Source organism: Centrocercus urophasianus, unplaced genomic scaffold (assembly GCF_019232065.1).
Source record: "Centrocercus urophasianus isolate 14NV4802_14NV808 unplaced genomic scaffold, USGS_Curo_1.0 seq_14, whole genome shotgun sequence".
NCBI lineage: Eukaryota > Metazoa > Chordata > Aves > Galliformes > Phasianidae > Centrocercus > Centrocercus urophasianus.
In genome coordinates, this window is record NW_024884586.1 from 50,719,221 (window position 1) to 50,738,160 (window position 18,940).

An 18,940-nucleotide genomic window follows, 5' to 3' on the forward strand; every position below is an offset into this window, starting at 1 on the left:
ATACCAGATAGAGTAAGTTTGTCCTTGAGAGATCTTCAATGGTGTTGAAAACACACATAGGAGTCTTATGCTTTCATAAGCACAGGATGACTGGAAATGTGCTGTGTGTCACATGTTCAACTGGAGATTTAAGGGGCCACTGCAGTAACAGCACAGAGGCTGAGGTCCCTATAGCTGTCACCTCTCTTCCCCTTTTGTTCCCATATTGGTGCAAGATGGCTCTGTTTGGCCTTCCCGCACCCAGACTGGCCTCCAGTTCACACCCAGCACTCTGGGTGATGCTCCTGCCCAGGGCTTGGTCTGGGACACCACCGGGCAGGTTTCTGCATAGATTTTTCACACCAGAGGTGGATATTTTAGGTGACCTGTGTCAGCTCATGCAAGAAGTCTGTGACAGCTGCCCTTAGCCTTGACAGCTACCCCCTGCTTCCATCACATGATGGCCCACTCTCTCCAGAGGACAGCTTGCAGTAACCATAGGTTTCTTTTGGAACCAAAGACCTTTTGCTTCAATCACTTAACAAAGAGGCAGCTAAATAAAGTCACTCACATTGGGGCGTAAGCAACGTGCCGTTGTTCCAGCTAATTTTCAGCAAAGTACACTTCATTATAGTTGAAAAAGAAAATCAAGCTGGGTTAGAAAAGCAACCAAATGTTTGCTGGATTTTCTTTAAAGAACAGTCATCATGGCTGAGCAGTGATTTCTTAGCCAGCTAATGATCCCTATTTTTGGCAGCAGGCTTGCCTGTCTCTTTTCAGATGGAGACAGGATTTAACTTGCAACAGAGCAAAGTCCAATTGCCACATTAAAACTGCTATTAAAAAGGGGTATATATTCCAGCACAGTGTCAGCCTGTTAGTTAAATTGTGTTGCATTTTGCATGAGCATAAGACAGTTTCACAGTGCTTCCTACTCAATAGTGCTATGGGCAGAGTTCAGACACTCAGGCCATATAGAGAGACTTTCCAGTTGCAGTTATAGCAGTGGTAAATCAACTGCAAATAGCGCAGAAAAGCTGCAAGTTTCAGGAATAACGTTAAGAAACAGTAATAAAAGCTAAGAGAATCCTAGATTTTAGGTTTGTTTGTTGTTTGGGTTTGTTGGGTCTTCTTGAGGATTTAATTAATATGCTGTAATAAGAGGGATGCTGGCACACAGGGAGGAAAAGAAAGAATTTCAGCAGAGCGAACCAAATGCCTTTGCAGGACCCCAAGGCAGCAGTGAAATGGTCAGATGCCTCATCCCCAGCTGGACACTTATAGAGCCACTGGTTTGTGCTGATAAAGGCACAAGCACAGATTTGCAAGACAGCAATGACACCATAAAGGAGAAGATGAGACTCTGAATTCACTGGTGTGGCATAAACAAGTCCTAATTTAGGGCAGTTGCATCAGATCCCAACAAGAGCAGTAGTGGAGCTTAATGCAGTTAACTCTCATGACATACTCATACATCGATTCACCTAGGTGTGTGTTACCTAATATAGATTATTGCAAGGCCCTGATTAATTGATCTAGACAAAGAGATGGAAGAGTTGAACCATAGGAGGAGATGTACAGCTATCTGTTTTGATTTTTTGTATTTGATGTGTAATGACCCATTAGGCACAGATGTAAAAAACAGAAGTGATGGAAAGAACTGGAACATTAACTGGAAGCTGCAGCAAAATATAAGTCATTGTTGTTGCACATAAGCTAGAGAAGCAGGTATAAGTCAATATCATGCCATTGATTTCAATGGAGATGTAGCATCCTTTACCAGCTGAGTGAGGAGAGCTTGCACCTTCCAGGAGGTCTTTAGTTGACAAAACAGGGTAAGCAGAGAGGAAGTGGAAGTGCTTTGCCCATACTGCGATCCTGAATCCTGGCAACAGCGAATCTGTAAGTCTTCAGGGCCAGAGGAAGAGAAGAGGAGGTGACCAGGAGAGCAGGGGACCAGGAGAGCCTGAGTCAGTGCCTCAGGCTGGGCCTCTGAAATGCCACCACCCAGACTCACAACAAAAATGAACTCAGGATACAAATGTTGTTAGAAAGTGTGTGATGCTCCTCATCTTGCAGGGCAGGAACTCTCCCTACTGCCTTGGCTCTACAGAGCACGTGGTTTGGCTCTGGCACGCAGCCTCTGTCTTCACACCCTCATCTGTTTCCAAAAAATAATCTTTTCATGCAACCTTTACTATTCTAGGCAGAGGGGAAATTTCACACAGACAGTCCCAAGGGCTGTTAACAAAGTTTTAAGAAAGGAAAGAAGGATATCAGATGCTGAGACCACCTCAAATCCCCTGTCAAAGAGCCTGGCAGCTCGCTCATGTTTTCTCTCAAGACACATATAGCTGTCAGGATTGTGACCTTCTCAACAGACTGGTGATTCCTAATGACTACAGTGTGAGCAGAAAAGCTGAAGGTGTGATGGATAAGCTGTGTCATAGATTTTAAAGCATTCCTCATTTTTATTGGAGGACAGGGGTCAGATCGATACGCCACTGTAGTCTAGTTTTCAAAGGATTTCAAATGAAACTCACAACAGACAGCTGTAAAAGCACGAGCTAGATCTACTTGGAGTACCAGGTTACTTACCCATACACTCATGGAAGCCAAGTACAGAAATAAGGTGTCACAGTGATGGAGTGTGTGCAAGACAGTTTTCCCTCACCGTGAAGAACGCCCTTCAGAAGAGCACTGATACTGCCATGATCACTGAAGTTGAGCACTTGTGTTTCTCTTGGCCTTCTCTCTGTGATAGGAAATAGCTATGAAAAACAACCAGAGCACGGCAGCTAATAATTACACCATCACAGTATATTGATCACATCTGTAAAAGAAACCACAATAAGATGCAGTAGCTTTGAATGAGGTACTGCCTAAGTCTTAGGACTGGAGCTGGCTGGAATTTCCCTGTTCTTCTCCATGTTTTCTGGTAATTATGCAGCAGAAGTTAATGAAACACTGCTGCAAAGTAAAACAGGGACTTCTCCCCACCCCAGAACTGTCTCGTTCCACCCACTAAATAGAAAAGGGCAGAAAAGAAAAGGACAAAACAGCAGCTGTCAGATGTTCCTGAGGCACTGTAATTACGAAAATATTATTTCATGTTTTGCAATAGTGTTTTCCACAAGAGAAACACTTGCTTAGAGCTTTAAAGTCTCATCTTATTACAAGAATTTGTGATCATGATGCACTCCAGGAGTCAGACGAATAAATACGACTCTCTATAACTTTACATCTTAAATATCTTTCTTACCTCCTCTGTTCTGTAGTTATGGAACATTAGAAGGGCAGCATCATTACACACAGACAAGCACCTACACAATACAGCCATTTGTGCTGTGTCTCTTCCTCATCATTTCTCTTTTGTGGCATCTAGAGATGTCTATTAAGCACAGAAAACAGCATTCTCCATTACCCAACAAATGAAAATACCAATAACTTTTAAATTACGACCAGATCACAGTGAAGAGTTGGAAGAAAAAAAAAAAAAAAAGCCTATTGAGGCGAGCTGACAGCCCATTTGTCCTTTTCCAAATCTGCCACACTGGAGCACAAGAAAGCACATAGCAGACTAAGCGGTACATAACGCTCTCTCTTAACTACTGATCAGAATAGCTGCATGCTCCAAAGAAGAGACCTGAAATACACTCTGCACCAGCATCCTCCACCCAACCTGTCCATCAGACAACGTGGTCTACATGCCAGCACCAACCTCCAGCACCAAGCACCCCAGCCTGCCATGCAGAAGCTCCCTCTACAGTGTGACCTGAATAAACAAACATCAGTCCATTCAGAGCAAGAAAATGTTTGCCAGGCTATAGCTTTCAGCAGGAAAAACAGCTCTGAAGAGACAGTTCAGTCCAGAAGACGAGAACAGGACTGAGGCCACGGAGGCTCCTGCGCTGGCCACCACTCTTTCCAGCCACTCCAGCAGCTACCAGTTTCCACCATATTCAACTTTATGGCACAAGATCCCTGCTAGGAAGCAAGAGGAAGACTCTCACACTTCCTGCAGATCAGGACAGGAAGGGTTAGACAAGGGGTAGACAAGAAAGGCAGGCCAACAGAAGAAGAAATGGAAATATTTAGATAATGGCACATTTATGTGAACAGAGACCGACAGTCCACAAGCCAATGGATTGAAAACAAAATAATTACTTAAGGCTATCCCCAAACCATTCCTGGGGAAGGGCAGGGAGGGTCTTGGGCTCAGCTCCACATTTCTGACAGAGAAGACAAACAGTCCCAACCCAGGTCTCCTCCAGCAAAGGAACATCACACTTAGGGCAGCATCACAGCAACCACCCAACTCAGTGACTACTCCTTCAGCTCCAGGGTGACTACTGGAAACATCAACACTGGTACAGTGGCACCCAGCAGGCACTCAGGGCACAGCAGAGGTGCCAGCCCCAGTGCTGTGAGCAGGACAGGCTTCCCCAAAGTTACTTTGAGGCTGCAGTGAGGCTCTCCTTGGGCTGGGCTGTTGGTCCCCATGGGGCCTCCCTTTCAGCCTTCTCCTCTCTGAGATGAACAAATCAAGAGATATTCCACAAGAAACTGTCCCACAGTTTAAAATATACATCACTTTAAAATATACATCGCTTTAGAGACTTTCTTCTCTGCTGCACGTGAGAGGTTCTCCCTGGATTGAGAAAATGGGAAGGAAAGCAAGCAGCAAGAATGCTTGCAGTTTGCAAGTCATCACGCACTGCCTGTACTGTTAACAGTGCAACCCAGCCACAAGGTCAGCACAGGTAGCCAAGAGCACAGCATGCGGAGCAGGTGGGACCCCTCCACGTGCCAGTGAGAGCAGCAGTGCCCCTTGAGGCATGGGCTGCCTGCCTTGATTGTGAGTGCACCCACCGACGGGGTCCAGGTGGAGCCTCTTCCCATCGGCTGTATCAGGCCTGTCTGTGGCAAGAGGCAAAAATGGCTAGATAATGAGAGTAACACAATTAGAAATAATTAGCCGAATGAGAAATCCATTCCCAGCCAATTAATGGTAAGAGGCAAGGTCTGCACGATAACAAGTCAGGACCATATTTAGCTGTTCTCAGCTCATCGTGCTTCCAGTAACAAGAAAGCCAAGGAACAAATTGTTTTTTCATTAAAAATAATTGCAAAACAAGTACTGTAGCGGCCATGGGAACCTGAGAGGAGAATCAGACTCACATGCCTACAGACAACACAGAAATTGTCCTGAAATGTCTCTTTCCACAGCACAGAAAGATGCTCTGGAGCAGGCAGCTGCTCACACCCTGCCCCTGCAGGACATGGGCACGGGTCCCACGGCACCCAAGGTTAGGAAAAGGATGTTGACCTTACTGGCTTGGTTTACAAAGCTATAAGAAGAGGGCCAGCCTGGTGGTAGAATACTCCCATGGATCACATTCTTGGGAATAGTCCATGTATACATCAGGTAAAGAGCTCCTGAAATTTTCTCCAGGCCTTTTTGGATGACTTGCACCCATTCACATGTGTGCTAGCACAGCCTCAGGAGTTTCCAGGTATTCAATCACTGCACACAAACCTGTGGGATCAGCAGCTGAAGCAGGCCTTTCCCATCCCAACCAAACAGCCATGCAGGATTGGCTCTGTGTGAGCTAAAACTGGGATGCAGGAAAGGCATAGTGCTGACTGAGGTGACAGTAAATAATTGTATGCATTTTGTACATTGGCTAAAGACAGTCCTGTGAAAAGTGAAAATATCACAGGTTGGAAGGGACCTCTGGGTATCATCAAGTCCAATCCCAGCTAAAGAAGGTTCCCTAGTGAGGACTGCACAGGAGAGCATCCAGGTAGATTTGAATGTCTTCAGAGGAGGGGAGCTTTGGCAACACGTACATATGAGAATAAAGATGAAGTGCAGGAAGAATAAAACTTCATCAAAAGTCTCCAAACACATTGAGAACTCACTGAATTGCAACAACAGCCACTGAACTGGATTGATGCATTAGTGTCACAAAAATGAGGTCAAATATCCCAGTAGTTTTATGTTTTTGTTGTTCTCTTTTTTTCTTCATGTTAAAATGAATATTTTAAATATAAAATAAGTGTGGTTACTTACATCCATTGGCTATATCATATATTTTATACGCAGCCCAAGACAATTCCTCTTCACTCGGTGCAGCCCTGGCAAACCAAAAGGTCAGACACACATCAGCTAAAGCAAGAAATGCTGCCTCAGAATTGCTGGACATTGGTGTCTGGGTGGTGTTCATCATCACAATGGAAGAAGAAGAAGAAGGGATTTTGACAAAATCCCAAGTATCTCACAGGATAATTCACACATGGAAACAGAGGTAGAATTCATCAAGTATGTATTGTCTACAAGGGACAGTTTCCCCTGAGCATTGGTAGAAACACTTGCTGGAAACAGAGAACAAACTGTCAGCATCTCACTTTAAGATACAAAACGGGAGCTGACAAGGCTGTGATTTATGGAGAACCAAGGCCTATTTGGGGACAGATCAGTATACAGGAGTTGTGCCAGAGGAGGAGAAAGCAAGGGACTCAGCTCGGTTCATCATCAAATTGCAAGAGCTAACACTTTTTAAGCCCATGAAGTAGGCAATGACCTTCCCCTTCAGAGTCTAAAATTGTTTCTGTGTTGAGCTTTTAAAAACAAAAAGGTATATTTTTGTCTGAGTACAACGTGTCCGAGATCTTATCTACAACCTAGTAATTCACTGGGAAAGATCTTGGGTGAAAAGATTTAGGAGCACTGTCTGCCACATATGAGCCTGCACTTACAAATACTCATTTAGGAGCTCGGAGTTCACCTTGACCTAGAATACACAACTGTGATAACAAGGCATTAAATACAGCGCTGCTCCAGCACGCAATGCAGCACACTTCCTCTTGGATGAGAGCATTGAATAAAGACACATCAAGCCATTCCACCCACATTACGTATTTGTGAAAATTAGAGCTGTTTCCTGAATTCAGAAACCTCCTCCAAGCTGTGCCATTCATATGGACCTGTAAGGTCTGACCAGAGGAACCAGGCTTCTCTAGGGTACCACTAAGGATGCTTCTCTCCCACGAAGACTGTAGTGCCGCAATCACCTCATGCATTTTGTGCCTATCTGTTGTATTAACAAGCAGTTTCTTTGACAGTGTGGATTATTCCTAGCTGAGGACACAGCACCTCAATGACATCGAGGTATAGCAAACCACATTGAGCAGTCATGTTTGTTACAGGGTTCAAAGGCTCTCTGTCCAGGAAGTATTCCAAACATTGAAGTGCAGTGGGTTGTGGTGAGCTGATTTTAACTGTCAGTGCTATGAGAACCTCAGGATGGCAAAGACGCAACTCCCAGCTGAGGCTTCTTCCAGCTATGGAGCTCCAGGTCCATCTTGGCTGAGGTGGTTTGGAATATGAGGAATATTTAGATGCTACAAAGACTTCCCTAGAGGAAACTTAAATTTAAGATATCCCATCACTGGCTCTTTATGTTTGGTTGCTGTTGAAAAACCTCACAGAATGGTTTTGAAGCTTCATGTCAGCTGCAAGATCTGCTTGCTGCTATGGTGGTGATTTCAGTCCCAGCCTCCATCCCATCCTGTCCTCTGCAGCTTCCAGAGACTGTGGACAGCATATATAAACTAGAGAACATCACAGTTCTCCTGGTAAATGGTGAGACTGCATAAGACCTCAAGATGCAGGGGATGGAAAATGGATTCAGTCATATCACATCATGCCATCAAGCAGGTAGTGTGTCCGCACTGTTTGGTGGCAGGCTCCCACCATGGGCTGTCCATGGACATTTATGGGATGCACTCCTCAAGGGGGGCTTTCTTCATCCTGCTCACACCCCAGTATTCCGTCTCCCCCTCTCGTAGTGAGAGGAGGATGGAAAGTCTCACACTTAGATATTTACAAACCGGCTGAGAAACAGTGCCACTGTTTCTGGTTCCTTAATCACTTAAGTAGTGACAAGAGTTAATGGTCCCTGAAGCTTTCCAAGCAAATGTTCCTTGACATGCCATTTTCTGCACATCTCAATGACAGATGGGGAGCAAGAAGTCACTTTATGACAAGCTTTCTCAATTATTTAATAAGGCAGATTCTAATAACTAGGGGAAGCCCCCTGGAGAAATGATAGAATAAATACAGTTTCCCTTTTATGCTACATATAACTAGAGAGGAAAATGGACCGTCCCTCCCTGCTGTTGTCTGCCAGAGTAGTTTCTGGGACTGCAGCTTTCTGTATCTGTGTCCATAGTCCTGGACTTTTGAAATGCAAGTGAAAGCAGCAAATAACAATGAAAGGCATCTTTTTCTGAAGACGTGGTCAGTAACAGCTGCTGTTGTATCGAGAGGAGGAAGAACTCTGTGCATAAAAAGCACAGCGCTGAATCCTGAGTCAGCTTGACTTCCTGCACCAGCAGAATGCTCCCTCACCCACTGCACTGCAACACAGGGCATGCATGATGGGGTAGAGGGAGCACTCAAGCACCTCTATACATCCCACAGGATGTTGCCTCAATCTTAGCACAGCCATACAACAGAACACCACTCGTTTGCACTGGGAGCAGCATCAGCCATGGGCCAGGGTAATCACACTGCTAGAAATGCATGTTTTGCTATCTTTTATTTCCCTGCCCATTCATTTGAAGCCAACAGAACATGTACAGCAGAGGCACACTTTTTGCATTGCAAACATAGAGGCATACGCTTGCTAAAAAAGTAGGCTGTGATATATGCTGGTCTCAGTCCAATGCTTATATCTCTTGAAAGGAACACCACGCTGAGCATGCCAAACGCAGAGAACATAAATCTGAGTGCAACAGAAAGGCACTTGCATTAAGCCAAGGACACCTTCAGCCTTTCCCCAATGCCAAGCCAACAGCCAGTAACTGCCCTGCCTTCCCCTGCGCATTTAGCAAACAGGAGCAGGGAGTGCTAAATGGTTAATCTAGACTGTTTGTTGAAGGTATGTCTTCACAAATGTTATACCATCTGGTGCTCCGTGCAAGCTGGAGGAGTGGGTGCTCTATTTTCATAACAATACACCCTTTTACTCTCACTGATTAATAACACAAAGCTATTTTGTCTTTGTTCTTTTGTATTTTAAAATATTTGCATGAAGCCTTATCAACGTGAAATCCAGTAATTATCTCAAGAGCTGAGTCAATGGGTTCTTTGGGCAGAGAAATTGCACATTAAACTGAACAGTAAAAAGCTCAGTGGAAAGCATATCCCCCCAGCCTCAAGATCACTGAAGTCCACCTTCAAGCCAGTGCTATGATCCCCATGGGTCTTTCGCTAGATGCAGTTTGGGAGCAAGAAGGGCTGCAAAGCTTGGGGTAGAAAGTGGTCTACCTTGAGCCTCCTCCATGGGCTGTTGGCCACAACTGTGCTCTCCCATAAAAGAGTCATTTAGGAAACACCAGGGAAGGAGAGAACTCAGGGCAAACCACGCACATGCCTCCAAGTCTGAAGAGTGGTCCACAAGCCCCTGAATTCAGTTTTAATACAATATGTGTGTATATTCCTAATAGGAACTGAGCTGAGAGTCGATCTATGTAATATCATGTCTGCAGGTGTGTTAATGCCAGCCCCTCTTCAGCTATCAATAAACAAAAGACAGGTTAAAACGTAACAGCAGACACCCTATCATCAAAGGCAAACTCCTCCTTCAGTATGACATTGAGAAGATTCAGCTCATTTGGGCAAAAACTTTTTCACTCCAGCCATGAGCAGCTTAAGAAGAACAGGAGGAACAGCTAAAAATGTGCAGCTAGAAGGAGGCTGATTTAAATAGCACACTTTATAATGGATACAACTAATAGGCAGTTTCTCATGAAGTGCCCTAAAAACCTTTTTCCCCCTGCAGGGAACTTGATTTCACCAAGCAGCTCCGCTTTGAGGCAGGAAGCCCAAATGAAACGATTCCATCCCTCCACACAGCACCCATTGGATTTCAAGCAGCAAGAGGAAATCAGCACAGCACATCCAGCTTCTGTTTTGTCAATTCCTCCATGCCACCAAAGACACCTCACCTTCCTCCCAGCAGCCACTGGCAGAGTTTTTCCCTTTTTCCAGAGCTTAGCTTCCCCAATCCCTCTTCCACCTGTTGCATCCGATGTTCTCAAGAACAAAGGAAGTGACCCCAATCAGGCAATAAAGAAACAAATCCTCCACCAGCTCTTCCCTATCTGACAGTTGGTAGGCGAATGCTTCACTGGCTTTACTGTTTAGTCGTGAAACCTTCATCATAAGTGTCACCCGGCTTTAACTTTGCAATAAGGTAATTATAGCACCACGCTTATTAAAAACAGACTCCATCACAGCCGACGTTGACTGATGCTGGTTGGAGCCCGAAGTTGACAGCCAAGTAGGATGAGCAAGTGCATCGGGGTGCTAACAACATTATATTGCAAATGCTGTTTATTTTCTGTCAGCTCTAAACTATGCGGTAAATAACACATTATAAAAAAAAAAAGAGAGAGATCCAGAAATAACATTAGGTTAAAATGGAACCATCAATTATCTCTCTTCTTCAGCTTTCAGGAGATTTTTTTTAAAACTATTATTTTTCTTTTTTTTTTTTTTTTTTTTTTTTTTTTTTTCAAATCTTGTAGCATTTCTGTAGGGATTTTTTTTTTTCCTTATTCATTAATTACTTTCTTCTGACTTCTCCGTTCTGCTTCAGTGCCCATAAATCAATCTTAAAAAGATAAAATGCTACTATTATGAAATGAGTGTAAAACAGTATTTAAATAAATTTCCTTTAGCACACAGAGCCAACCATTTTTCTCTACCTTGGCTCCTAAAAGATGCACTCCTGCTGAGAATGAGCTGAGTTTTCTTACCCCAACACAGACCTGAGCTTATTTAAAACCCTCCCAGAGAGCAAAGCCTGAAGTGCCATGAGTCATTTTCTCCCATTAACCACAAAGGAGACTCCTGTATCCATTTTGCCAGCACCAAGCACTTGGTGTATGGTGATGGGGCACTGGAAGAAAGAAGGGGACAGACTCTTCAGCAAGGTCTGTTGTTACAGGGCAAGGGGGAAATGTTTTCAAACTAGAAGAGGGGAGATTTAGACTGGATATAAGGAAGTTCTTTACAATACTGGTAGAGAGGCATTGGCACAGGTTGCCCCATCCCTGCAGACAGCCAAGGTCAGGGGATGGGCCATGAGCACTGATGGAGCTGTGGGTGTCCCCGTGCATTGCAGGGAGTGGGACCAGAGGGCATTGAAGGGTCCCTTCCAACTCAAACCATCCCGTGGTTCTATGGCTATGACAGCACCATGCAGCTGGACATGGCAGTGCCAGAAGGACCTGCCAGAAAGCCTCAAATAATCCCTAGTGGGAAAGTGCGTTTTTCCAGCTATCAGTTCTTTCCCAAGAGGGAAATCAAATGCCCAGAAATCATCTTTAATGCCAACAGGAGCACTTTGTGCACTCCTCTCAGCTGCAGTGAAAGGGCTGAGATGCTCACAAAGAACCACCAGGAAAAATGCTCTTGTCATTTGAATTAGCTCTGCCTGGAAATTCTTCAAAGTGCTGGGATGAGCACTGGGCGTTTTCATCCACATCCAAATGTATCCGAAACCTCATTAATGTCAGTAATATTTTATTTAAATAAAAGAATTTCAATAGCATTGACATGTTCTATTCCACCATCTCCAAAATGATTTGATTTCTTCTATGTACTTAATTTTTAAAAACATTAAAGTTCATATATATATATATTTTCTTAAATACATTTCCTAGGGAAAAAATAAAAGCCCAATTCAAAATAAAGTAATTCAATTCCCCTGAAGCAAATGAGTTCCTGGAATTTGTGTCACAAAATTTCATTTTTACTCTATTTCATTTCAAAACGGAATTAAAGCGGCAGAACTTCTTGGAAAACAGTTTTCTGATTGCAGACCAAGAGTCAGTGAAGCACCAGCTGATGGCATTGCCATGTACACACCTGATCCCCAGTGGGATGTCCCCACATTGCTCCCTGCTGCCAAAACCACAGGGCACAGCTCTTTCCGAACAAGGATGCTCAATATTCAGCCCAAAGGATTTGTCTGCACAGGAAATGCAGCCCAGCAAGTTTTCAACACTCCCTGGCAGCTTTCTTTGGTGGGGTCAGGGGAAAATATTATTTGCTGCTAACCATACAGGGCAGAAAGGTCAAAAAGATCTGGCTGCCAGTTACTCAAGTGACCGTGAAATATGTCCTCCTTGAGACTCCATTCCCATGAACTGCTCCTCATCCTCCCCCTCCCACTCTCTCTGCTGTTTAAGACAAATCCAGGCAAAGCTAATGTCGAGCTCCCTGACCTTTCAGGGCAGGAGATGGGGAATAGTCAGGCTGGTGCTTGACAAGCAGTCAGCACTAATCAGAATAAATTACTGCTTCTCATCTCAAGTGCCCTTTCGGCAGCTTCTAAGGGCCAGTTACTATTTTAGCTGGGTTTATTCTGCCATCCAGACCTGGGATATGATACATGTCAGCCCACCTCGCACCCACCCGCAGGTTTCCTGGGCCCAGCTTTTATCTCAAAACCACAAGTTGTCACATTTTTACCTTTCTGACTCTCTCTCCCATCCCAGAAGAGAAGGAGCAAGAGGCTGCATGGTGCTGAGCTGCAGCATAAACACACTAAGAGTTGTTAACCCATAAAAGCAGGTCAAGTTAGGACTTGGCAACCAAATGCAGGCACTCCTCAGCTGTCTCCATATTGATTCATTCATGAAAGGCTTCACAAATCATAGAAGACAGTCTAGAAGTTGTGTTGTTTCAGCACACCTCCACAGACAACGAAGCAGAGCACTTAACTAGACTCATGTAACTCCCCATGATACACCACATCTTATCTGGGTAATCCCAACACATCACAAGAGAACAGCACAAATAAGAAAAGAGGAAAAAAAGAATTCCAAAGTAGTTTTCAAATGATGTTGGTTCTTTTTTTTAATTTATTTTTGTGAGAAGATGAACAAGCCCTGGTTTCGTGTCAGCTCATTTCAGCATTTCAAATGGTACAGCATCTCCCACAAAATAGAAAATTGGCCTCCTGAGCCCTTCTGACCAAAATCCAGGCTACCTGCTTGCAAAGACATCCTTAAAGCCTCCTTCTCTGAGAGGTGAATGCAGAAAATGGTTCCTTCTTCAGCCTGCAATAGCTGTGCTCCTCCAGCTCAAGGAAAAGCACATTCCTCTCAACCCCAGGGAGCTGCTTACGGTCCATCAGACCCACTGACCAAGAGGATCCCTGTGCTGAGTTTCCATTATCCGTGGCCTTTCCTCTTCCGCACACACTCTCCCCTCTCGTCCCCAAACTATAGACAGATATGGAAATGGGACCAGCATTCAAAGATGGAATGCACCCTATGTCTTTACATCCTCTTTCCGCAAAGTTCCTTAGAAATTTTGCTCATTTTCCACTCACAAAGTAATGATAAAATACCAATCAGTGCAAGCAGCATGCAGGAACATGCAATCTACTCATAGTCTTCAGAAACATTCACATCCCTGAATTCTTAACCAAGAGCTAACTCTCCATTCATCAAATTCATCAGTCATTGCAGCTGATGCAAAATATTTTACGCTATCCCACATTAAATGCAACTGAATTGCTTCAAGAAAGATTTTGAGCTGCCTACTGATGCCTTTCTTCTAAGAAAATCCCACGGCTTGTAAGAAGAGTCATTATCCACCATGAACTGTGCTACACTGTGGATTATTACTGGAGCTGCATTGCTAGAGGGGACGTGTGATCTATTAGATCTTCACACAGGTAATAGCAGAGAGACGCACTCAAAGGCACACATGAATCTACATCCCACCCACCTGGATATCAGCTATTAGTTACTAAATATTGTTAGTTATTAACTAACTCCATCCACCTGGGACACTCCTTTCCCACTATCCTGTTACACACACTTGCAAAAGCTGTCCATGATGATTTCCCAGCCTGGGACAAATACTTGTGTGTTCTTACACACACAATTCTCATCTATGTATTATGAGCTTCTGTATTTTTTATATTTGCCTGGAAAAATTGTCTCATTATTTGGAACTCATTCAGTTCATTAAAATCAAGTTTCACCTTCAAAGCTTCTTGCAATGGAGATCTGGGGTTGTCCTCCCATTCCCCTCCTCAGAACTGCCAAACTAGTGCAAAACCTTCTTCCATCAAGGCTGTAAAATAGTAATTTGGTATTTCTGCTCAACTTGTACTGAAACATATGGAAGCAACTGAGAATGTTTTCAAACTCCTACTTCAAATATTTAAATGTAATAAGCAATATTCATAGGTCATCTCTGCTTTCTGTCATGCAACTCTGTTAGCAGTGTCTAGGGAATTCTCTTAGTCTATCATATTTTAGACCATGAGGGCTTCTGCATAACCACTGCCATCTGCATTTATTAATCAAAAGAGTAGATAAAAAGTTCAGCAAATATTTGTTTTTTCCTATTTACTGCAGCCTTAAAGAATACATTTGAAATTCCTTCTTCTGCATTCAATAATGCCACGTATCTTACTGTCCCCATCACCTGCCTGCTCTGCAAGGTGATTAACTCTATGATTACTATAAAAATGTTTTATTTAGTGGGTAATTGTAAGTACTGGTATCTACCATTTCCAAATCTCTTGCTTTATTATCCTTGTTCAAGAAGGTCTTAATATTTAAGTGATTTACTGATCACTTAAAATGCCAGCCTAGCCATTAGGAGGTACATTTCACTACACATTGCCTAATTTTATAGTACATTATTTCTTTATAAACAGACACATTACTCTGAAGCATTAATTAAACGTCTTTGCCCATTATGAACTCCATTTGGAAGACAACAACTTATTCAACAGCCTGTCCTGATGGATGGGGTCTGCGACTCCACATTTTGGCTCACACCAAAGAGCTTCCTGAAGAGTGGTGCTACCAGGAACATTATGCCATGGAGAACAGTGATTTGTGGAAAGAAAAAGTCTAATGAATAATACATGGCATTTGCACTTCAGCAACCCAGTTTGCTGAACTATTTTACATCCATAACCTGGCACTAAAAGGCTCTGTTTATTATTGCAAGCCTCCAAGGCCTTTTGAAACAGAATTACATCAACCACATTTATAATACTTAACGTTGGCAACAACCTCCAGCTTGCTCCATCGCCAAAGGAAGCCCTCCCCCAGGAGCATCATTTAACACATCTCTGGAGAGAAGCTGGGCCTCTCAACAGAAAGGATCCTTCGTCCAAAGGAGCAGCCCATCAACCATCCCATTACTTACTGTTCCTGGATTACAAGTAATTGAGTGCTTGTGTCCTGAGATCAAGGAAGTCTACCTCAAAAAGCCATCAGTAAGCATAACTTGTCTCCTCACTAGGCCATCTATAATACATTAATTCTGCCTTCTCTTCCCCTCCTAACACCATCACTCCTGTTAGTACCAACACCAGTAAAGGCTGCTTGTTTCTTCCAAGACAGGCACCTATCCAATGGGCTCAGCCCATTTCCCAGCATCTCTGGACTCTCAAGACTGGAATCAACCCCAGACTTCGTGCCTTTAACCACCCCCAAGCAGTGCAATGTCACATGGCCCAGGAAGCATCCTTCTCTTCTGATCTTCACTCCAAATAGATTTACAAGATAGCCTGCAAAGAAATACAACTCCAGTTCCCATTGCTGACTGTACTGAGTGCAGCTTTTCTTAGGTGAATTACTCCCTCAGAGGGGTCCTTCCTGTATTGCTTAGGAGGCCAAAACAGCCACTCCAAAATTTAAGCATTCAGACAGCAGCATGCCAAGCTATGTCTTAACACCCTGGTTAAGAAGTCATTTGCCAACAGCAACCCTGCAGACGCACACACAGATTATCCTATATTTAGCATAGGAAATAACCACTGTTTCTCAGGTCTGCTGTGTAGAGCTGACTGGAAAATGATTTAACAGTACCATTATAACTGAAAAAGCCAAAAAACTATTAAAGGTTATAAAAGTGCTGTCACTGTTGGAGGACTCCAGGCTGAGCTGAGCCAAAGGCCACCTCACAAGGTTTCAGTTTATGACAAGCACAGACACTGCCAGGAACAGCAGCACACATGCCAACTAAGGGGAGCAGCACTGCCTTTGGTATGAGAGATAAAGCAAGTCTTGACTTTCACTCATTGTAAACTCGATAACTGCACAGGGCACCCTCATTCTGTGCTGCAGAAAGCAGCCCATATGGCTCCTGGTTAGCAAAGCTGTGCTACATCTTAGCTACACCCAGAGGACCATGGAAGGGACACAAAATGAATTAAAAGACAAAGACAATGCAAGAGGGCTGGCAGCTCGCATGGCTTGCCAGCTATCTGCATGCTCCAGAAGAAATGAAATGACAGAGAAGGATGTGCTGGCAAGGCTTGGTGCAGACCTGCAAAAGAAGGCTGAGCTTCTTGTACAGCACACAGATTGTGGGCACTGAAACATGTAGAGGCAAAGGCCTCAAGTTGTGCTGGAGACGTTCAAGTTGGATATTAGGAAACATTTCTTCTCCAAAATAGTGGTCAGGTACTGGAATGGGCTGCCCAGGGAGGTTGAGTCACCACCCCTGGAGATGTTCAAGAAATGTTTAGATGTGGTACTGAGTGATATGGTTTAGTGGGGAAATATTGATTGTAGGTGGATGGTTGGACTGGATGATCTTGGAAATCTATTCCAACTTCGGTGACTCTGTGATTCTATGTGCATGAAGCTCACAAGCACCATCCCACCACCTTCCTCACAGCCCTCACTGCCTTGGGTCTGCGTGAGTGATCGACTGAAGGATGCTCACAGGTGAACACTCTTAAAATAGAAGCCTCCCCAGTGACAACGGGAATTCATGGGTTCAACAGGAGAGCTATGGGAACAGCTGCAGGAAGCAATGGTTCAGGAGGGAGCTGAAAGCTTGGGACAGAGATGATACTAGAGGACATTCATCTTGTGGTGATAGGAGGAAAACATGAGCAATGAGAGCCAGGCTGCCACTGAGAAAGACAGAGCAGCTCCAGTGCTCCCAGACCTTCTTGCACCCCACACCAACCAACTGGTGACCCTACTGGCATCCAAGTCTTCTTCTAACCACACCACCACACACTACAGCCACACCAAAACAATCAAGTGGAATAAAACTACTCTCGCACCCTTTTTTCTAAGCTTTAAGTTTAGAATGCAAAAAGCCTTCAAATCATAAGTTGGCATCCTCTTTCATCAGTTACATAATTACTCCGCTATTGCTGATTAGCAACCAACTGTAAACTTTTGTCTCGGAAGATGTCCCCTGTTCAGAGCAGGGCTGAAAGCACATGTCAGGTACTGCACTGATTCTCAGTCCAGAAATGAACAGCCCTCAGGATGGCATCAACCCATGACTGCTCTTCCCATAATCAGAAGCTGTTACAGTGGCAAGCCAAGAGAAACCCAGAGCCACATTCAATTGGAAATTCAAAGTAAAAGCAAACGCCTGGGAAAGGCACAGATGCACAAAAATAAAACCTTACCTGGGCCAAAAGGTGACAAATTGCTCTCCCCACTGTCAGAGCTGGAGAGACTTTTTCAGCAGAGGCACGCACTGAGAAATGCCGTGTTTCATTCAGCTGAAAGACCTGGGATTGATGCAATTAAATCCCCAAAGGTGCAAGGGTAAATACAGCTGCAGTAATGAAGTGGGAGATCAGACTCCAGGTCATTAGACTTTTGGTTTGATGCCAACAAGATCAGAGTCCAGAAGCAGCAATCAGGATCCTACATGCAGCCAAAGAGAAGGGGAGAGGGGATGGAGCAAGACAAAGATAGAGCCAGGCTTCCCCAAAACAGCCTCAGCCCCCAAAGTATTCCACTCCATAAGGCACCACACTGAGTGTAGGATGGGGCCAGGTGGGAGGAGATCTGCAGGGACCCTACACCATGGACACAGAGCAATGTTTGAGAGGAAGTAGGTGAAATCTCACAATAGCCACACGCAGTCACACCTCCAGTAAACACATGGGAAAGAGCACAATTCCCTACAGCACACCAACAGCAGCAAAAGGTGGACGTGGAGGAGTTACCCCAGTGATAGGTGTCAGAGAGCTCTCATTAAGCCAAGGGAATGAGCCCATAATCAGGGCTCAGAGTAACTCGTGAAAGATGAACAGCTTAAAAGGCATTTAGCTGATGTGAAGAACAGATCTATCACTGTAGCTGGGAATTCAGTTAGAGCTCCATAACCCCAAAGTTTTCTGCTGGAATATTAGCTGAAAGTTCAACACAACTGAAAGTTAGGTATTGTTTGCTATACAAACAGCAAAACCATTCATTCGTTTAGCACTGTTAACAAAACAAAGAATAACAGCACAGATGGAGCACTGTTAGTTGGATGGTGACATTGCCTGAGCATTCTGAATCAACATCTTCCTTAGGTCCAATCAGGCAAATAAAGAGTACTGAACATGCCAAGTCCTGAACCTTGCTGATCAGCAGCCAGCATTCCTCAGGTCCCACAGTAAACTCAAACACACAGAGATAGAATCATAGAACCATGAAAGTTGAAAAATACCTCCAAGATCATGGTGTTCAACCATCAACCCAAGTCCAAGAGAGTTCATTACCACTGGACCCTGGATGGGTTCCTTTTTACCATAGAATGGCCTGGGTTGCACAGGAGCACAGTGCTCATCCAGTTCCAACCCCCTGCTGTGTGCAGGTCGCCAACCAGCAGCCCAGGCTGCCCAGAGCCACATCCAGCCTGGCCTTGAATGCCTGCAGGGATGGGGCATCCACAGCCTCCTTGGGCAACCTGTGCCAGTGCATTCCAGTTACGTAAGAGTAGAAGACTGCAAGAAAAAAGCCTTTCACAGAGAGGCACTGGCACATGTTGCCCTGTCCTTGGCACATTCAAGTCAGGCTGGGCAGAGTCTGAACACGTGGTAGAGCCTAGATGTTCCCATTCGTTGCAGCAGAATTGGGCTACACGACCTTTAAAGGTCCC

At 44.3% G+C, this 18,940-nt stretch overlaps 1 long non-coding RNA gene across 1 annotated transcript in view; it reads right to left on the reverse strand.

Moving 5' to 3' along the window:
* The window catches only part of LOC122157888, a 46,991-nt gene extending 29,423 nt beyond the window's left edge, over positions 1 to 17,568 (reverse strand). Inside the window, exon 1 of the long non-coding RNA XR_006168045.1 lies at positions 17,472 to 17,568. This is a non-coding gene — a long non-coding RNA (uncharacterized LOC122157888). The remainder of the gene's footprint in view (positions 1 to 17,471) is intronic.
* Positions 17,569 to 18,940: the final 1,372 nt, after the last annotated feature.